Here is a 20974-nt window from a genome sequence, read left to right on the forward strand (position 1 = left end):
TATCACAGATGGTCAGATGGATCAATCAGTTATCATTTATTCATCTATTAATAAGTCATCATGCTCTCTCTGTCTCCAGGAGAAATGAATGATTTGATTCTTCAGTGATCTGTGTTCAGATGTTTCTCTGTCAGTCAGTTTAACCCCTGATCTGATCTGTTTCTGTCAGTATCTAAGTGTTATTCAAGTTCAAGTTCAAGTCTGCTTTATTGTTAATTTCCACATGTACAGTACATACACACAGAGAATCCAAATTGCGTTACTCTCAGACCCCGGTGCATACAGTTAACATTAACATTAAAGCCTAAAAAATAACTAGATCAAATATAAAATGTAGATACAACTATACAATAAGGGAATGATAAAAAAAGACATAATAAAAATAAAAGTTAAAATAAAGTTAAATAAAGCAGCGCAAGGTAAATGACAGATATAGTGCAAATCAATGAAGTGAACAACAGTGCAGTTAAAAGATTTTTTAGTGCAAAAAAAAAAAAAATCACTTATTAAAAATATCTTATTAAGTCTGGTTGAAGTGACAAGTGACAAGTGACTAAGAGCAGTTATTTATCTGACTGATGAGGTAGTGGAATGACGTCAGTTCCTTGCTGAATGAGGTAGTGAGCGGTGAGTGAGCGGCGAGTGAGAAGACCATTCATCAAATCATTCTCACACTCTCATCTTTTTCAGGTTCAGATTCAGTCATAAGAACAGTGATGGTAATCTTCATGTTAGTGACTAATGCACTGATGATCGGTCTTTATATTCACACTGGAAGATCAAACAGATACAGTAATATTGAATAATGTTAGTAAATACAACACAATAGTGATGCAAAGTCTGATTCATTTCTGTGAACTGCTTCTTCTCAGACGGTGCGGCTCAATGAACCGGTTCAAAACACTGATTCATCAAATCCTGACAGCATCATCAACGATCTCACAATGCATTTCTTTTCTAACAACTCTGTCATGTTAGGCCTTTATCAAGGAAACATATAAATAAACAAATCTGTTTCAATGAATATTGAAACATTCAAAAAGTTATTTGTGTGAATGCATTTAGCTGCTTATTGCCTTTCATTCGCTTAAGTTAATGGTGTCTGTGTTCAGTTTAATTCACTTATCCTTCACTGAACAGTGAACAGTCAGGTTTTGCAGCTACAGCACACACTTCAGACACTGATGCACAAACACAGATATGTTCTTTATATCTAAAGTAGGGCTACATAGAATGAGGAAACCAGTGTTATCAACTTTTCCTTATAAATTCCTTGATTTAATATAAAATCTGCATGCACAATAAGCCATTGTAAAATTTAGTTTTACCCGTGTTTTAATAGAAAGGAAGGCTTATTTAATAAAACCAGTCATAGACATATTTTCATTATGTTTTGTCTGTTAATAAATAAGTTTAAATTGTGCATCCGACTCGTTGTACAGTGTCAGGTTCCTCTGTGATTATCTGCAAACTTCGACAGTTTCAGTTCTTTCTCAGTTGCACGTGCTTCGTGAAAAATCATTTTCTAAAATATTCATAAGGAATTTATAAATTGTGCAAAATATTTTAATAGGCCTACATTTTTTTTATCTCCCTCTCGTCAATAGGGGGTGCAGCACCCCAGCACCCCCACTTCCCGAGGCCATGGATGCCTAAGTAGTTGTCATTGCTCACAGAAGTCCAGTGGTCCCCTGTCAGTGCGATGTGTGTCGCTTGCTGTAACGTGTTCATCCTCCGTGCCTTCTCATCATCATACAAAGTGTGTATTTTTGACATGATGGTTCCTCTTGAGGGCATATTGTAAGAGGCGTCTCCGAATGCAGTTCTAATGATGTCCCGCAGTCCATCGTCATCTACTATGTTAATGGGTCGGCAGTTGCTTCCGGCTTTGCTACCGTTCGGACGTTCTAGCTTACTGCTCTGCGCTTTGCTTCTTATTTCTGTACTTTTATCAGATTTTTCTAAGATTTTTACTTCAGCAGATCAGCACAGTGCTCAAACAACAGATTTTTGGCACAAACGCTGAAACTAAAAACACTGGGACTGGAATAATACTGGAATAATACTACAAAAAGAAGACTTCGTCTCCACACTGCAAACAGCTTACATTCCTGTGACGGGATAACAACTGCCTACATTCAAACAGAAGAGAGAGAAAATGCCTCCTGTTGGATTTACTTGTTGCATGAACTGCTGCAAACTTCTACAAAGAATTGTGATTCTTGAAACAAAGTTACTTTCTGGACTTCCAAAACAGACGGAACACTTAGCAGACAGTCGTCATGGACCCCCTCAGCATACAGCCGGTGAGTCCCATGAATCTTCTGAATCTCAACAGTTTATACCAAGTGTAGAGGAACAAGCCGAAACTGATCATCACACTAATCGATGGCACAAACAGGGAGCGAGACCCAAAGGAACACGAGATATCAGATTGTCACGAGTTTCTCGTATTGCTGCCATAGCTTCCTCTACCCCAGATTCGACTATGACAAGGCTTGTAAATACTGGTATTCTACCACCACCTATACATCTGGAGAACAGATTTCAAGCATTAATAAATGTGGGTGAGGAATCCCCAAATGTATTTAAACATGGATCTGATCAGCCAGCAGCAAACACCACTACTAACAGGCGCTCAAGGACGAGCAGACAGCAGCTTTCAGCTTAGAGCGAAGCCGAGCCAAGGACTCTGATAGTGGGTGACTCTGTTATCAGAAACATCCGTAGCAGGACTACAACAACATGCTGCCTTCCTCAAGCAACGGTCTCTGATGTGAACAAGGAACTTCAGAACATTCTGATGAAGCACAGGACTGCAAATCGAATCATCATCCATGTGGGGAAGAATGATATTCGGAAAGAGCAGTCAGAACTCCTTAAGAAGGACTTCATTGAACTCTTTGAAACACTTCAAAGACTCAAAGTTCAGTCGTTCATCAGTGGACCACTCCCAGCAAGGGGAACATGTTTTCACAGTTGCTTGGGCTGAACACATGGCTACAAAGATCTTGTAATATAAAAGGAGTAAATTTCATTGACAACTTCAATCTTTTCTGGGGCCATAGACAATTGTTTAAACCAGATGGCCTTCACCCAAACAAACTAGGTGCAAGAGTGTTTAAGGACAATATCTTCTTCTCCCTTCGTCATCCTTCAGCAGAGTGTGTCAATCCATTCAGCACACACACACCAGGTCCGAGTCATCATGTGGTTGACATATCCCACAAGGACACTGATAACACCATGCAGCCAAAACAATCACTGCTGATAGACACTATCCCTGCTGAGCCCTGCCCACAAGCTCCTCACAGACAGACTGTGATGTATCAAAACAGCTACAAGATTCACCACCCAAGTAGGACTTTCTGAAAAACAGCCAGGGAAGCCAGGGAAGCCAGGGCAACACATCACAGCCACCAGAAACACCAGAGACACAGCCCATCTCACCAGACACATTATCCCTCTCTCCAGCATCTCCACTTCTGTGCTTCTCACAGAAAATGGAGGAATTGGTGTATGTTTGGACTAAACTCTCCCACTCATTCGCTGCTAGCCCGCAGATATCAACTAAAAAACGGCGGGCCCCCCAACCACCAAAGCCTGTGGGTCCTGTTCCTATGAGAGCTCTCCGACCGCTGCCACAACGCCAGGGCCCAAACCCTCTTTCTGCTGAAGGTGAACCAAAAACAACTGATAGCAGCTCTCAGTGATATGTGTCGGGTCCCCGCTATAATAACAGCAACATTCACAAATGCCTACTGAACAAGCGGGAACCCAGTGTGCCTGTAGCTTTCTCTATTTCAGTTTTATCACGTGATAGAAAGTCTAAGGCCTTCTCAAGCCGAAGGGCAAACTCATCTAATCTGCGGCCTATTATGCATCAAACTAAGATTGATGTAAAGACACAAAGCACAGCCATTAAGCTAGCACTTTTAAACATTTCGCTCACTAAAAAATAAATCATTTCTAATCAATGACTTTATAACCACAAACAATCTGGATTGTATGTTTCTAAATGAAACATGGCTTGAAGACAGCTGCAGTGCAACAATCCTAAATGAAGCAGCCCCTCCTAACTTCACTTACATGAGTGTTTGCAGGACTGTTAGGAGAGGTGGGGGTGTAGCTGCTCTATTTAAAGATGTCTATCAATGCAATCAAGTGTCATTTGGTCAGTACTTTTCTTTCGAATATCTAGGGATTGTGCTGAAAGGTGCTCCACGCATTCTGTTTATTATTATTTACAGGCCTCCAAAATACTCTCCAGCCTTTGTTGAAGAGGTCACAGAAATGATATCAATGATTTCCTCAGAGTTTGACTGTTTTGCTATGGCAGGGGATTTTAATATTCACATAGATAATGCAGAAAACAAAACTACAAAAGAAATGATAACGGTTTTAAACACTTTTGACCTGATTCAGCATGTGCATGGACCCACACACAAAGGTGGACACACTCTGGATCTAATCATCAGTAGGGGTCTAAACATTTCACCCATTGTTATTAAGGACGTAGCACTATCTGATCACTTCTGTATTTTCTTTGATATATTGATCTCTGCTACCACTGAATCTAGATCTGTCTCTGTCAGAAGGAGATGCATAAATGAGAACACAAGTGTACAATTTATGGAGGCTATATCTTTAACACCAAGCATTTCTGCAGACTCTGTTGATATTCTCCTTGATTCCTTTAACTCAAAAGTTAAGAATGTTATTGATGATATTGCACCAATAATAGTCAGTAAGAAAACAAACAGACAGAAATCAGTTTGGAGAAGATCAACAGAAGTTCAGACTATGAAAAGACAATGCAGAAAAGCCGAGCGGATGTGGAGGAAGACGAAACTTGAAATTCACTATAGCATCTATAAAGACATCCTTCATGCTTTTAATGTGAAACTAGCCACAGCTAGACAGAACTTCTTCTCAAACCTTATAAACAGTAACTTAAATAACACTCGTACTCTTTTTGCCACTGTTGAGAGACTGACAAACCCCCCAAGTCAGATTCCCACTGATATGCTATCAGACAGCAAATGCAATGAGTTTGCTTCTTTCTTTTCTGAGAAGATCATAAATATCAGGAAGGCGATTAGCACATCCTCAAGTAATGCAGAGGTCAGACAGATTCGGCCAAAATATCAAAAAGATACTATGTCTAATTTTGAAAAAATTGATAGCAAAATTCTGGAAGACATAGTGCAGAAACTAAAATCATCAACCTGTTGTCTTGACACACTTCCCACATCTTTCTTCAAAAGTGTGCTTGACTGTTTAAAAGCAGATCTCTTAGAAGTGGTGAATGCCTCACTTCTTTCTGGGACATTTCCAAACTCCATAAAAACTGCAGTTGTAAAGCCCCTCCTGAAAAAGACCAATCTTGATAACACAACTTTGAGCAATTTTAGACCAATATCTAATCTTCCTTTTATAGGCAAAATTATAGAAAAGGTAGTTTTTAATCAGCTGAACAAATACTTAAACTCAAATGGATACCTGGACAATTTTCAATCTGGTTTCCGACCACATCACAGCACAGAGACAGCACTCATTAAGATAATAAATGATATTCGCTTAAATTGTGACTCTGCCAAAATATCGGTGCTGGTTTTGCTAGATCTCAGTGCTGCGTTTGACACTGTCGATCATAACATACTACTAGAGAGACTGGAAAACTGGGTCGGGCTTTCTGGGATGGTACTCAAATGGTTCAGATCATACTTAGAAGGGAGAGGCTATTATGTGAGTCTAGGAGAGCATAAGTCTAAGTGGACGTCCATGACATGCGGAGTCCCACAAGGGTCAATTCTTGCACCGCTCTTGTTTAGCCTGTATATGCTTCCACTAAGTCAAATAATGAGAAAGAACCAGATTGCCTATCACAGCTATGCTGATGATACCCAGATTTACCTAGCCTTATCTCCAAATGACTACAGCCCCATTGACTCCCTCTGCCAATGCATTGAAGAAATTAATAATTGGATGTGCCAGAACTTTCTTCAGTTAAACAAGGAAAAAACTGAAGTCATTGCATTTGGAAACAAAGATGAAGTGTTCAAGGTGAATGCATACCTTGACTCTAGGGGTCAAACAACAAAAAATCAAGTCAGGAATCTTGGTGTGATTCTGGAGACAGACCTTAGTTTCAGTAGTCATGTCAAAGCAGTAACTAAATCAGCATACTATCATTTAAAAAACATCGCAAGAATTAGATGTTTTGTTTCCAGTCAAGACTTGGAGAAACTTGTTCATGCCTTTATCACCAGCAGGGTGGACTATTGTAATGGGCTCCTCACTGGCCTTCCGAAAAAGACCATTAGACAGCTACAGCTCATCCAGAACGCTGCTGCCAGGATTCTGACTAGAACCAGAAAATCTGAGCATATCACACCAGTCCTCAGGTCCTTACACTGGCTTCCAGTTACATTTAGGATTGATTTTAAAGTACTTTTACTCGTATATAAGTCACTAAATGACCTAGGACCAAAATATATTGCAGATATGTTCACTGAATATAAACCTAACAGAGCACTCAGATCATTAGGATCAAGTCAGTTAGAAATACCAAGGGTTCACACAAAACAAGGGGAGTCTGCCTTTAGTTACTATGCTGCCCGCAGTTGGAATCAGCTTCCAGAAGAGTTCAGATGTGCTAAAACACTAGTCACATTTAAATCTAGACTCAAAACGCATCTTTTTAGCTGTGCATTTGTTGAATGAGCACTGTGCAATGTCCGAACTGATTGCACTATATTTTCACTGTTTTATGTTTTATTATTGTTTTATTATTAACTGTTTTAAAATGTTTTAATCATTTTAAAAGTAAAATTACTTGTTTTATTTTTGTTATTATTTTTCTTCATGATTATTTTACTTTCTCTTATGTAAAGCACTTTGAATTACCATTGTGTACGAAATGTGCTATATAAATAAACTTGCCTTGCCTTGCCTTGCCTTGCCTTGCTATCCAAATAACCATTTTACCACCAACGCACTCCTGCAATTTACATTGGCGAGGCCCCGTAGAGATGGTTTCGGTGGGGTGTTTTGCTTTTAAGTGATATGCCAAAGACGAATTACTTCTGTGGTAATTACTTCTGTGGCAGGAGCAGTGAGAGATGCAGTGAGAGATGGAGTGAGAGGAGCAGGAGCAGGAGCAGTGAGAGATGCAGTGAGAGGAGCAGGAGCAGTGAGAGGAGAAGGAGCAGTGAGAGAAGTGAGAGTTTTATCTAGGTTTTGGAACCAATCAGAATTGTGTTGACTCATGTATTAACGCAATTAGTATCCTCTGTCAGGGTATAGACGGTTTCAATGGCATCAACATAAACAAACGTTAATGCGCGTGAGCGCTTTTGTGGACCTAACTTAACTTCCGGTAGACTCCAAATAGAATCAATAACAACAGTCAAGTCCCTTTAGAGTAGATATTTTTTGATAACAAACAAAATATGTTTGCTGCGTGGATCAGGCGGACTTAATGAAAATGCAAATTCATTCTTTGCCAGCAGGAGATGTTTTAAAGCATAGACATAAAGCGTGAGAAATAGAGGTTTCCCCAGTAACAGCTGTAAACAAAGCAGAGCTGGTACGCTCATACGCTGCTTTATCAGGCATATAACATGCAAGTCTTCCTTCAGAATACAGCGATATAAAAACATATTTAAACATAAAATCAAAGGAATTATTATTATTAAACGTGCAGTACGTTTAATAATATGCTGATGAAATTGCAAACTATTTTCTTCAAGTAAAATTATTATTATTAATTGAACTCATCTCTGACTCCTGGTCTTCATTGCAACATATCTGGTCCTTGGGTTTTAACTGTAAATTCCCCTACAAGTGAGAGGAGCAGGAGCAGTGAGAGATGCAGTGAGAGGAGCAGTGAGAGGAGCAGGAGCAGTAAGAGGAGCAGTGAAGGGAGAGGAGCAGTGAGAGATGCAGTGAGAGGAGCAGTGAAGGGAGCAAGAGCAGTGAGAGGAGCAGTGAAGGGAGAGGAGCAGTGAGAGATGCAGTGAGAGGAGCAGTGAGAGGAGCAGCGAAGGGAGCAGGAGCAGTGAGAGGAGCAGTGAGAGATGCAGTGAGAGAAGCAGTGAGAGGAGCAGTGAGAGTTGCAGTGAGAGGAGCAGGAGCAGTGAGAGGAGCAGTGAGAGTTGCAGTGAGAGGAGCAGGAGCAGTGAGAGGAGCAGGAGCAGTGAGAGGAGCAGGAGCAGTGAGAGGAGCAGTGAAGGGAGCAGGAGCAGTGAGAGATGCAGTGAGAGGAGCAGTGAGAGATGCAGGAGCAGTGAGAGGAGCAGGAGCAGTGAGAGATGCAGTGAAGGGAGCAGGAGCAGTGAGAGGAGCAGTGAGAGGAACAGGAGCAGTGAGAGGAGCAGTGAGAGGTGCAGGAGCAGTGAGGGGAGCAGGAGCAGTGAGAGGAGCAGGGGCAGTGAGAGGAGCAGTGAGAGAAGCAGTGAGAGGAGCAGTGAGAGGAACAGGAGCAGTGAGGGGAGCAGGAGCAGTGAGAGGAGAAGGGGCAGTGAGAGGAGCAGGAGCAGTGAGAGGAGCAGTGAAAGGAGCAGGAGCAGTGAGAGGAGCAGGAGCAGTGAGAGGAGCAGTGAGAGGAGCAGTGATAGGAGCAGTGAGAGGAGCAGGAGCAGTGAGAGGAGCAGGGGCAGTGAGAGGAGCAGTGAGAGGAGCAGTGATAGGAGCAGTGAGAGGAGCAGGAGCAGTGAGAGGAGCAGTGAAAGGAGCAGGAGCAGTGAGAGGAGCAGTGAGAGGATCAGGAGCAGTGAGAGGAGCAGGAGCAGTGAGAGTAGCAGGAGCAGTGAGAGGAGCAGTGAAGGGAGCAGGAGCAGTGAGAGGAGCAGTGAGAGGAGCAGGAGCAGTGAGAGTAGCAGGAGCAGTGAGAGGAGCAGTGAGAGGAGCAGTGATAGGAGCAGTGAGAGGAGCAGGAGCAGTGAGAGTAGCAGGAGCAGTGAGAGGAGCAGTGAAAGGAGCAGGAGCAGTGAGAGGAGCAGTGAGAGGAGCAGGAGCAGTGAGAGTAGCAGGAGCAGTGAGAGGAGCAGTGAGAGGAGCAGTGATAGGAGCAGTGAGAGGAGCAGGAGCAGTGAGAGTAGCAGGAGCAGTGAGAGGAGCAGTGAAAGGAGCAGGAGCAGTGAGAGGAGCAGGAGCAGTGAAAGGAGCAGGAGCAGTGAGAGGAGCAGTGAGAGGAGCAGGAGCAGTGAGAGGAGCAGGAGCAGTGAGAGTAGCAGGAGCAGTGAGAGGAGCAGTGAAGGGAGCAGGAGCAGTGAGAGGAGCAGTGAGAGGAGCAGGAGCAGTGAGAGGAGCAGTGAGAGGAGCAGGAGCAGTGAGAGGAGCAGGAGCAGTGAGAGGAGCAGTGAAGGGAGCAGGAGCAGTGAGAGGAGCAGTGAGAGGAGCAGGAGCAGTGAGAGGAGCAGTGAGAGGAGCAGGAGCAGTGAGAGGAGCAGTGAAGGGAGCAGGAGCAGTGAGAGGAGCAGTGAGAGGAGCAGGAGCAGTGAGAGTAGCAGGAGCAGTGAGAGGAGCAGTGAAGGGAGCAGGAGCAGTGAGAGTAGCAGGAGCAGTGAGAGGAGCAGTGAGAGGAGCAGGAGCAGTGAGAGGAGCAGGAGTAGTGAGAGGAGCAGTGAAGGGAGCAGGAGCAGTGAGAGGAGCAGTGAGAGGAGCAGGAGCAGTGAGAGGAGCAAGAGCAGTGAGAGGAGCAGTGAGAGGAGCAGGAGCAGTGAGAGGAGCAGTGAGAGGAGCAGGAGCAGTGAGAGGAGCAGTGAGAGATTGTTTTTATTTTAATCCCCCCCCCCACCAATAAATTTAGTGTAAAACAGTGAATTGCATGTTTTGCATGCAAATACCTGTAAAACTGAGACTGAAAAGTCTATGAAGTTTTTGTAATGTCAACAATAGCCAGTATTTTGAAACCCGGTGTACTTTGATTGACTGCATGTACCTTGTGAGGTGAAAACAAGTGTTATTCTTTGAAAGAATAATTTAATTTTGAGTCAGATTTCCAGTGTTTTGGTAAAGTTGGTGTGTGCAGAGAAAGATGTGTTCTATTTTGAAATGAAGATTTAGTATATATTTAACAAAATGTGTTTTTGAGAAGAAAATTATCCATTTGGCCAATTGTGTTTTGTAAGTTTGAGTCTGTGTTAATAGTTTAGAAAAAGTATCTGAAGTATGGTTAAGCGCTTGTTAGTGATTGAAAAAAACTGTAATAACTCACCCTCATGTCGTTCCAAACCCGTAAAACCTCCGTTCATCTTCAGAACACAGTTTAAGATATTTTAGATTTAGTCCGAGAGCTCTCAGTCCCTCCATTGAAGCTGTGTGTACGGTCTACTGTCCATGTCCAGAAAGGTAAGAAAAACATCATCAAAGTAGTCCATGTGACATCAGAGGGTCCGTTAGAATGTTTTGAAGAATCGAAAATACATTTGTTCCAAAAATAGCAAAAATGATGACTTTATTCAGCATTGTCTTCTCTTCCTTGTCTGTTGTGCGAGAGAGTTTAAATCAAAGCAGTTTGTGATATCCAGTTCGTGAACGAATCATTCGATGTAACCAAATCGAACTGAATCATTTTAAACGGTTCGTGTCTCCAATAAGCATTAATCCACAAATGACTTAAGCTGTTAACTTTTTTTATGTGACTGACACTCACAGGAGAACCAGAGCACATAAGAACCAGATCACAGGAAAGAAATCAGCTAACTCTGTTAGTTATCAGCGAGTGCTTCTCCATCACTCCATCAGTCCTGTATTTCCTGAAAGTGCTTCCAGGTAAAAAAGAAATACTCAAGTTGTACTAATATCTATCCACTTATTATATTTATATTATACTGTTCTAAGTGCATAGTGAATGTGTTACTCTCGAACAACTTAAGTATGTTAAGTGTTCTTTAAGATATGCTTAAGATTAATGTTAAGCTATTTGAATACATTTTAATATTTATAATGTATCTTTAGTGTAACTTAATTGTGCTTCTTTACATTATTTATTTATGCTTCTTGAAGTACATTTAGAATTAAGTCTCACTTTAATATTCTTCAAGAACCTTTTCAATAGATTTTAGCTCATTAGAATTACATTACTAATATACTATTAGTTTGTTATAAAGCTATTTTTGGAATAATGGAATTTTAAAAGTACAAAAATCATTAAATTAAAATGACACATGTACACACTTTCAATTGAAGAATACTTTAATGTACTACAACAATACATTGCATGAGTACATCAAACATCATATTGTGTGTCTTTGGTTGCTTAAGCTCAACAAACTATGAAAAATTACTTACATAATACTCGCGAGGCGGTTTTATACACACAAACTTTGGATGTGACTGGGAGGGCACATAATACAGCCTTTGGAGCGCGCGAGTACCAAATGGCTTAAAATACTTAAAGTAGTGCAAATTATAAAACATTTTTTGACAATTCAACAATGACCCGATTAGTCAAGTGTCAGTTCTGTCAGCTGTCTTGAAACACGAGGGAATGTTTTGTATCGCAGTGTGCAGCCAGTCGCTGTACCACGTACTCTAGCCATTCACTATGTCATTAATCAGGTTCACTGGCACAGCATTCAAATCAGATAATTGCACAGAATCATCAGATACGGCACAAGACTGAGACACAATGGGTGTCTGCACATCAACACTTCTTGTGTGAATAGAGGTTGAGAAAAGTGGACCTATTTTATCAGCCCCACTAATCTGATGTGTATGAGCAAACCTCAGTACCCCTCTCCCTCTTCCCATACTGTTCTGACTATCAGAACCCTCCATATCAGAATCAGCTATTCCAATCACAATACTTCATGTAATTGACTTTTTTTCCTTTCTTCTACAATAAATGTTAATCTATAAAATTAAAATTGACAATATAATTTAGAATTCCTGCGATTAATACTCTAAATTAACCCTCGTGCAGCATATAAACCAGCATGCCGCAGCAATTACAGATATTAAAAACAAACTTAAGTAAAGAAAAAATTATCAATGAAACATCTGTTTGTGAGTGTGCATCACAGAGACAGAGGGGCTTTAGATCACAATCATACAAACATATCATGTGAATTCATCTGTTACATGAAATACAGCCCTAATTGAAACTTAAGAAAACTTGTGCGATCAACCACTGTGACGTCTCATGCAGACTGGGAAGCACATAGTGCACCAACCACCAAGTGAGCGTGGCAGCAGGAAGCCCCAAATATGGTCATGGCAAGTGGAATCACAAAATCATTTCCTAAATACATACCTGCTACACATGGAGGTGTGAGTGTCCAGGGAAGGGAAATCGATGGGGCACACCAGTGTCACTCTCGGTGGAGTCGATAGCCATGTAGATATTTAACAGCAGTGTTTGGCAAACATAAACCAGCGACATATTCCAGTCTGTAATTATTAGGCTCAGGCATAGAATCATAACATTTAAAAATGAGAAAGAGAGCAGCAGACGACGTGCCGCGGACAACGACGTCATCTTAGTGTGATTTTAACATGCCACCAATAAAAGGCAACACATTAAATTATTATTCTTATTTTATTTTTTCTCTATATAGTGCTGGTATGGCGACTAGTACACAAAGTTTTGTGTACACTAAGACTGTGTGTAAACTTCAAATATCTCCACTATCAGTGGTTTTGTTCATACATGTCTGGTTTTGTTTCTTCATGATTCTCAGAATAGACTGATTGTTTTTCCTCCTCAGTTCTTCAGATGCTGTTATGCACACTTCTGAGTCCACACATTAGAGCTAGGGTTTGAAGATCTTGATCCTCATGTAGAAACTGCTCAGTTGTGTTCTCCAGCTTCTGTTTATTCAGATCTGGATTCAGTCATATAGAGTTAAAATAAATAAATATGAAATTTACATGCAGCACCTTTCAAGGTAAGCATCAATCAGCGGGAAAATTATTTCATTATTCCAACTAACACATTTTTTAATTAAGGGTAGAAATTCTGCTCATGCTTTATCTTCAAAAAATGTTTTATATTGGATTATACTCTCTTTACAGATGCTTTTCTTCTTCTTTTTTTTTTTTTTTACACCCTTCATGATGATTTTCCATTTAATCAGAACAGGATTGGATGAGCTGCAGTGTCATATTTCTTTGTCAGTCATGAGGAAGAAAGCAGTACAGGTTTAAACATACTGTCTTCACTATAGCAGATCACTTTCACTTTTAAGATCCAGAGAGATGATCGTCTCTGCTTCAGCTGAACATGGAGCTGCTTTTGTTCATGTTTGTGACTGTAATTCCAGTTATATCTGACGGTATGTGCATTGTTTTTCTCTTTATTCTGAAGGCAAGACATGACACTTCGTTAATTATGTTCCGTTAACATTTCAGCAAAACTTACAACATCAGTTAAGGTTTTGGACACATTTGAATTGAATATATTTTGGTCATGATCTTAAAAATCCTTTACAGTAGAGGCTTCTGCTTAAGCCTGACATGAGTTTGTTCCTACATATGGATTACGTTACAAAATATTTAATTAAAATGTAATTTTTTGTACCTAATAGTGAAGAACAAGATCATGTCTCCTCCTTCAGTAGTGTGTAAAATCAATGATGTGTTATAGTTAGTAGATATTAAAAGCACCTTTAGATGAAACTCTCCTGCTTTACTTATGTTCAGCATGATTTTGCTTGATGTCTTAAGCTAAACGGTAAAGTATCACAGGTCTGGATGTGCCAGAATTATCTCTTATAAAACTTAAGTTTGATTTTGAAGAGTCAAAGATGATTATATTTGTGCTCATCATTCTGATAATATTCAATAGTTTGTACTTTATTTTTTTTTTTTCAATGTTTGTGAAAAAAGGGGGACACAATTAACAAAATCAAAAAGCACAAATTTATTTTTGCAACTAAACTTTTAATTAAGAATATTTCTGTGGATGAGCAGAGAGTAAAGGAAAGGCAGTGTTTAAATGCTTCCCATGATGCACCTCTTGAAGCTCAAGGTCCAGAGAGAGCAGAGCTAGAGATCTTTAGATTTGATTATCATTGCTTTGGTAACATTCGTGTCAGCTGCTGTCATGTTGAGGTGTGTCTGTCTGTGTTGTACTTTGACATTTTAATCAGGTCATATTTCCTGGTACCGGATCTGACCCAGCGTTTACAACCTGTTTTTTTTTCTATAACAATAAAAGTGAATGAATTTCTGTCAATGATTCATAAAAACTGTTTGCTTGTGAAGTGCAAAAGAAACAAACAGAACTGAATTTGACAAATACTCACAGGGATTTGTACTGAATGAAACCCATTTGAGATAAAAGATGACAGTAGTGTAGTCAAAAGGGCTCATCCCTGAGCCACAAACAAAATAATTGTTATTATTATAAATTATATGCATTGATATTTGTTCAAGGTTATTTTTTTATAGCGCTTTTTACAATACAAATCGTTACAAAGCAACTTTAACGAAAATTATGTTTCTACAATATTTAGTAATAGCTTATAAGTGGTGACTGTCAGTTTGTGCACGTTTGACAGGATTTTTAGAAAAATTAATACAAGACGTAGTCAGCCAGACGATGAACATTATTAATATTATGAATTAATAATTATTATATGATGCAGTCACACTTGTAGCAATAATTGTTAGTTCTGTTTGTTGATTCAGGGTTAGCATCATCTCTTCTCAGGTGTTCTGGATCCAGACTGGAGCTTGTGTAAATCCTAGTTACCACGGGATGAAGATCCAGCAGAAACAGAGAAACACATAGAGACATCATTAGCAAAGCTGCTGATCCAACAAAGTAAAATTAATTAGTTTAACCCAAGCTAAAGAATAATAATGCACATTTGGTCAGATACAACTACACTCACAATTTAAGAGATACATTATTCATATGCTTGGTGAAAGAGATGCATTTTTAATCTAGATTTAAACAGAGAGAGTGTGTCTGAACCCCGAACATTATCAGGAAGGTTATTCCAGAGTTTGGGAGCCAAATGTGAGAAAGCTCTACCTCCTTTAGTGGACTTTGCTATCCTAGAAACTACCAAAAGTCCAGCGTTTTGTGACCTTAGGGAGCGTGATGGGTTGTAGCGTGGTAGAAGGCTAGTTAGGTACGCAGGAGCTAAACCATTTAGGGCCTTATAGGTAAGTAATGATAATTTGTAACTGATACAGAACTTAATAGGTAGCCAGTGCAGAGACTGTAAAATTGGGGTAATATGATCATATTTTCTTGACCTGGTAAGGACTCTAGCTGCTGTATTTTGGTCTACCTGTAGCTTGTTTATTGACGAAGCAGGACAAGCACCTAGAAGTGCATTACAATAGTCCAGTCTAGAGGTCATGAATGCATGAACTAGCTTTTCTGCATCAGAAACAGATAACATGTTTCGTAGCTTGGCAATGTTTCTAAGATGGAAGAATGCAGTTTTCGTAACATTGGAAATATGATTTTCAAAAGACAAGTTGCTGTCTAATATAACACCCAGATTTCTGACTGTAGAGGAAGTAACAGTACATCCGTCTAGTTGCAGATTGTAATCTACAAGATTCTATGTGGTGTTTTTGGTCCAATAATAAATATCTGCTAGCTTAGATAATTTAGAAGTTTCATCTGATCTCGGTGAGATATATAGCTGAGTATCATCAGCATAACAGTGGAAGCTGTTTCCGTATTTGTATGATATATGATAGATAATCATCTGTGTTTTTCCTATATATCTCCTCTGCCTGTCCGCACGTCTAAACTTCAACTCTGGCTCAAGTGTATCTCTGCAGCTAATGGACCGGAAATTCTTTACAATCAGTCACAAAAGCTGCCTGTTCCACTTAAAGATGGGCCGTAAACTTTAACACTATTGATCTACAGATTAAACTCAAATCCAGCACAGACAAAACCAATTCCCTACTCTCACTGTAAAAATGGCTACATTTTTATTTAACAAAATAAAGCTGAAAGTATCTTTGGGTCTTGGATGGGTTACTGATGTCATCACCACTGTGAGTTTGTTTTGGTTTAATGGTGTATCAATAATAGAATCGAAGAAGACACAAATACATAGATATTTATTTAACAATATTTTACAATTATTCAGCTTTAGACTCTGAATAAGACCAGTCAATATACAGTACAGACCGAAAGTTTGGAAACATTACTATTTTTAATGTTTTTGAAAGAAGTTTCTTCTGCTCATCAAGCCTGCATTTATTTGATCAAAAACACAGAAAAAACAGCAATATTGTGAAATATTATGACAACTTAAAATAATAGTTTTCTATTTGAATATACTTTTAAAAAATGATTTATTCCTGTGATGCAAAGCTGAATTTTCAGCATCATTCCTCCAGCCTTCAGTGTCACATGTAACATCCAGTCGATCACATGATCATTTAGAAATCATTCTAATGGGTCATTATACGAAAACGTGCCATTTTGTGTCCCTCAGGAAAAAAAAAAGCTCTGTAAATCGTAATAAAACATAAAACAAATAAAATATTTTATATTTTAGTTTCCATAATGTCTCATAATAAAATAATAAATTATTTTCTGTTTCTTTGGTTTTTAAAGGATTTTAATCGCATTTTTGTGCAAAGCATCTTGAAGAAATGTTGAAAATGGCCTGTCCCTCAGTTTGATTTTTGTACTTCTACTTGCTATCGAGGCCAAAAAAGTCAAACTATCATAAAAAAACATATACTTGTATAAAGACTTAAGTGTCAGTTCATTTAGTCTGGTCCCTAGGTTCTCGTCAACCCTGTTACTTTTTTTGAAAACACCTCTTTAAAGATAATGGACTGTTCCAAAAGTTGCATCAGTTACAGGAAGTGACATCATCTGACTTTCATGAAGTTGATGGTAGAAGACAAGTAAGTGTTCTCTTCTTTTTAATGAATTTTCTTTGAGTTTATGTAATGTCTGAAAGACAGGGACACGCTTCTTGTGTCAGCCCTGTTACCAGAAAAGTATACGTTAAAAAGTTATTTGTACATATTTAAAAATTTACATATATGATAATATTTAAGCCTCTCATTAAGGCACGTAATGTGGTGTCATTACCTATACCTCATGGCTAGTAATGGCCGCCAATAACCTTTTTCGTCAACCCTGTTACCGTCAACCCTGTAACCATTACAGGGTAAGAGGGTTGACGCAAGTATGCTTCTGTGTGTCTTACCCATGTTGTATACTCAAGGAGGGTTAAATCAAGGGCAACTGGACTTGGTACGTCCATATTTAAAGATATTGCCTCTCATCCAAGGGGTTTCTTCATTTCTAAATGACTGATGGGGAGTGTCAGGCATTTAACCTCTGTGGGGTTGTCACCCCTGAGCCAACCCTTCTTCGATAACTATGACCTGGATGACTGAGAATTTTAACAGACGTACTTTACTTACAAATAGTATACATAATATACATGTTTTTACAGTTTTCATCCCTAAAAATCATGTTTTTTATTTATTCTACTGATAGGTAGGCTAAAATATGTTGAGGTTACTGATCTATACTGATACACACAAGTGCATTGGGTTTTTATAAATGTGCTTTATAAACCAAAAGTCATTATTATTTTTATTATGAGAAGTCAATAAATTAACAAGCTTTTCAGTTTGCGTTTGGGATACTCTCCATACATGCACTCCATCCAAACAGTTTGAAAAAGTTTTCTTGTCAAAAAATAAATCAAACTTGTGTGACTTGTATGGTTATTTGAGGGCATGTGACTACTTAAATTTACAGCATGCTACACAATCATAAATAATCAGGGCTGGGGAGTAACGAAATACATGTAACGGCGTTACGTATTTAAAATACAAAATATGAGTAACTGTATTTCGTTAAAATTACATTTTAAACAAGGGGTAATCAGATTACAGTTACATCTGAAAACTATTTTAGATTACCAGTGATTACTTTTATTTTGATGTCATTTATTAATTTAATATTTAAGTTTGGGGATTTCAACCAATTCCGTGACAGATTTTTTTCCGTTGAAACAAAAAACTGTGTGCAGCAGCTGTTCATTTAGCAACTCCTAGTGAGCGTGCATACAAGCACATAATGACACGAACATTCTCCTAGAAATCAGGATCTGCATTCAGTCAACAGATCCATACGAAGCATGCATAAAATAAAGGTTTATGAAGTCAAACAATAGCTTTATGTGCTTTACAGATGAACTTGAATTCTTTATTCATTTGAAATGTTCAGTATCATCTTTGGCTCGGTAAGGCATGTTCACGATCCAATTCGTGAACAGATGATTCTTATGAGTGAATCTTTTAAAATAATAATTTCCTTTATTTATTTATTTAACGAAACCAGTGTGGAAACCAATGCTTCACTAACGGGATAGATCTGGGTCAGGGTATATTCTGGCAAACTGTTTTCCAATCACGTTTCGCAATTGGCAAAGCAAACTGTGGTACACGCCACTACCAACACACAATGGGTAACTCTGTGTTTTCTCAGCACTATATCATAGAAAGTACGAGGTTTGAGAAGTAGAAGGAGGGGCAACAGTAAAAACATTTTAAAGTTAAAGTTCATGCAAACAGATAAGTTTCGGTTTTTCATAATTTTTATGCTAAAATATCTCAATAGAACTATCTACAAAATATGCTGATTAGTCATGTTGAATTAAAGGTTTATGAATGTCCAATTAAGACTCCATTACAACCATAACTGTAACTCAAACAAGCAGTATAACCAATACCGTAACTGTTGTCAACCCTGTTACTGATGTGTCAACCCTGTTATCATAGGCACGTCATAATGTGCTACTTCTGCTAACTTTTTTCTTTAAAAGAAATGTGTGGTCAGTGACTGTTTTGTATGTCTTGATTTACAAACTTGATTTTGTATGTCTTGATTTGACTTTTACATTGTTGGAAAAGACTGGATTCATGTAAAAAACGCTTTAATAATTTTGTCAGCTATGCTAGAGTTTTCCAGTTATGTGTTTACAATCCCTTAATCCAGTTTTGAAAGTTTCCCAGCGAACTTGCTTCATCCACAAAACTGGCTGTGACGCCTATGAACTCATTCACCAGAGGGTCATGAGTTCAAGTCCCAAGTGGGGGATGGGGGGCGGGGGGGGGTATCATAGTAGCCTTATTTTTTCTTGCAGACCCTTCCCCCCTTCTTTTCCACAACTCACACGGCCGTCATTTCCTATGTATCTTCCACAGTATATCAGATTTGTTCTATACATGTATTTAAAACCTTTTCAAAAAGTAATTAATATGTTGGTAACAGGGTTGACCAAAAACACATTTTTAAATTAGTTACATGAAAAAAATTAAAAAAAAATAAGATAGCCTGAGATGGCACGGCACATTTTCCTGAGAGATAAGGATCTACTTCATCCAAAAAGGGGCTTAAAGATTTTCAAAACAGTACTTTGAAAATGAAACATTAAAAGTGGGAAATGGCACGTTTTCGTATAATGACCCTAATATTCTGATTTATTATGAGTGTTTGAAACAGTTCTGCTGTCTAATATATTTGATCAATAAAAGGTTAAAAAGAACTGCATTTATTAAAAAAATACATATATGGTAATAATATATTTTCTTCACTATCACTTTTTATCAATTTAACACATCCTTGCTGAATAAAAGTATTGATTTTATTTAAAAAATAAAATAAAAAATAAATAAATTACTGACCCCAAATTACTGACCAGTAGCGTATATTGTTATTACAAAATATTTATATTTTAAAAACATAGTTGCTTTTTTTTTTTTTTTTTTTACTTTTTATTCATCAAAGTATCCTAAAAAAGTATCACATGTTCTGAAAAAATATTAAGCAGCAGAACTGTTTCCAACTTTGATAATGAATCATCATATTAGAATAATTTCTAAAGGATCATGTGATAATGATCCTAAAAATTCAGCTTTGCATCACAGGAATAAATGATCGTTTAAAGTATAATAAATTTAAAAACAATTATTTTAAATTAATAATTGCTTTACAATTTAAAAACTATTATTTTAAATTGTAATAATATTTCACAATATTACTGTTTTTTCTGTATTTTTGATCAAATAAATGCAGGCTTGATGAGCAGAAGAAACTTCTTTCAAAAACATTAAAAATAGTAATGTTTCCAAACTTTTGGTCTGTACTGTGTAACCATCAACACCTGATCATAATTTCTCCTGGAATTACTTGCTATAACAAAAGTGTCTTACAGAGAAAAGCTAACTTTTTAAAAGTCAAAGGTCAAGAGCCCAACAAAAGCTAAACACACATCAATGTATAATAAAGTAAAAAAATATTTATTGAAAATATTTTCAATAAATCATCAACACCTAACCCTCTGTTAACCCTCAATAAGAACTATAGTGTAAATGCATTTACTCTAAACTGTCCAGTGCGTCATGCAGCTTTGCCACACACATTTTGATAACCGGACTACTAAATAAAATGTGGGTGCAGACTTTCCCTTGCCTTGTATCTGCTCTCTCATTAGCTGTAGGTCTATTAAGACTCCTCACTCTGAACGTTCATTGGCTGTAGGTTTATGACTCCTCCCAGTGAACTTTCTCTTGCACTGTATCTGCTCTCTCATTAACTCATCCCAGGGAACACATGTTAGGAGAAAAACTGTTAGCCTGAATGCAATGTAAGTCGCTTTGGATAAAAGTGTCTGCTAAATGCATAAATGTAAATGTAAACTAGCTGTAGGTTTATTATGACTCCTCTCTCTGAACGTTCATTTGCTATAGGTCTGTGACTCCTCCCAGTGAACTTTCCCTAGCCCTGTATCTGCTCTAATTAGCTGTAGGTTTATTATGACTCCTCCCTCTGAACGTTCATTGGCTGTAGGTCCATGACTCCTCCCACTGAACTTTCTCTTGCTCTGTATCTGGTCTCTCATTAGCTGTAGGTCTATTATGACTCCTCTCTATGAACGTTCATTGGCTGTAGGTCTGTGACTCCTCCCGGTGAACTTTCACTTGCCCTGTATCTGCTCTCCCATTAGCTGTA

Source organism: Carassius auratus, unplaced genomic scaffold, assembly GCF_003368295.1.
Source record: "Carassius auratus strain Wakin unplaced genomic scaffold, ASM336829v1 scaf_tig00047446, whole genome shotgun sequence".
Classification (NCBI taxonomy): domain Eukaryota; kingdom Metazoa; phylum Chordata; class Actinopteri; order Cypriniformes; family Cyprinidae; genus Carassius; species Carassius auratus.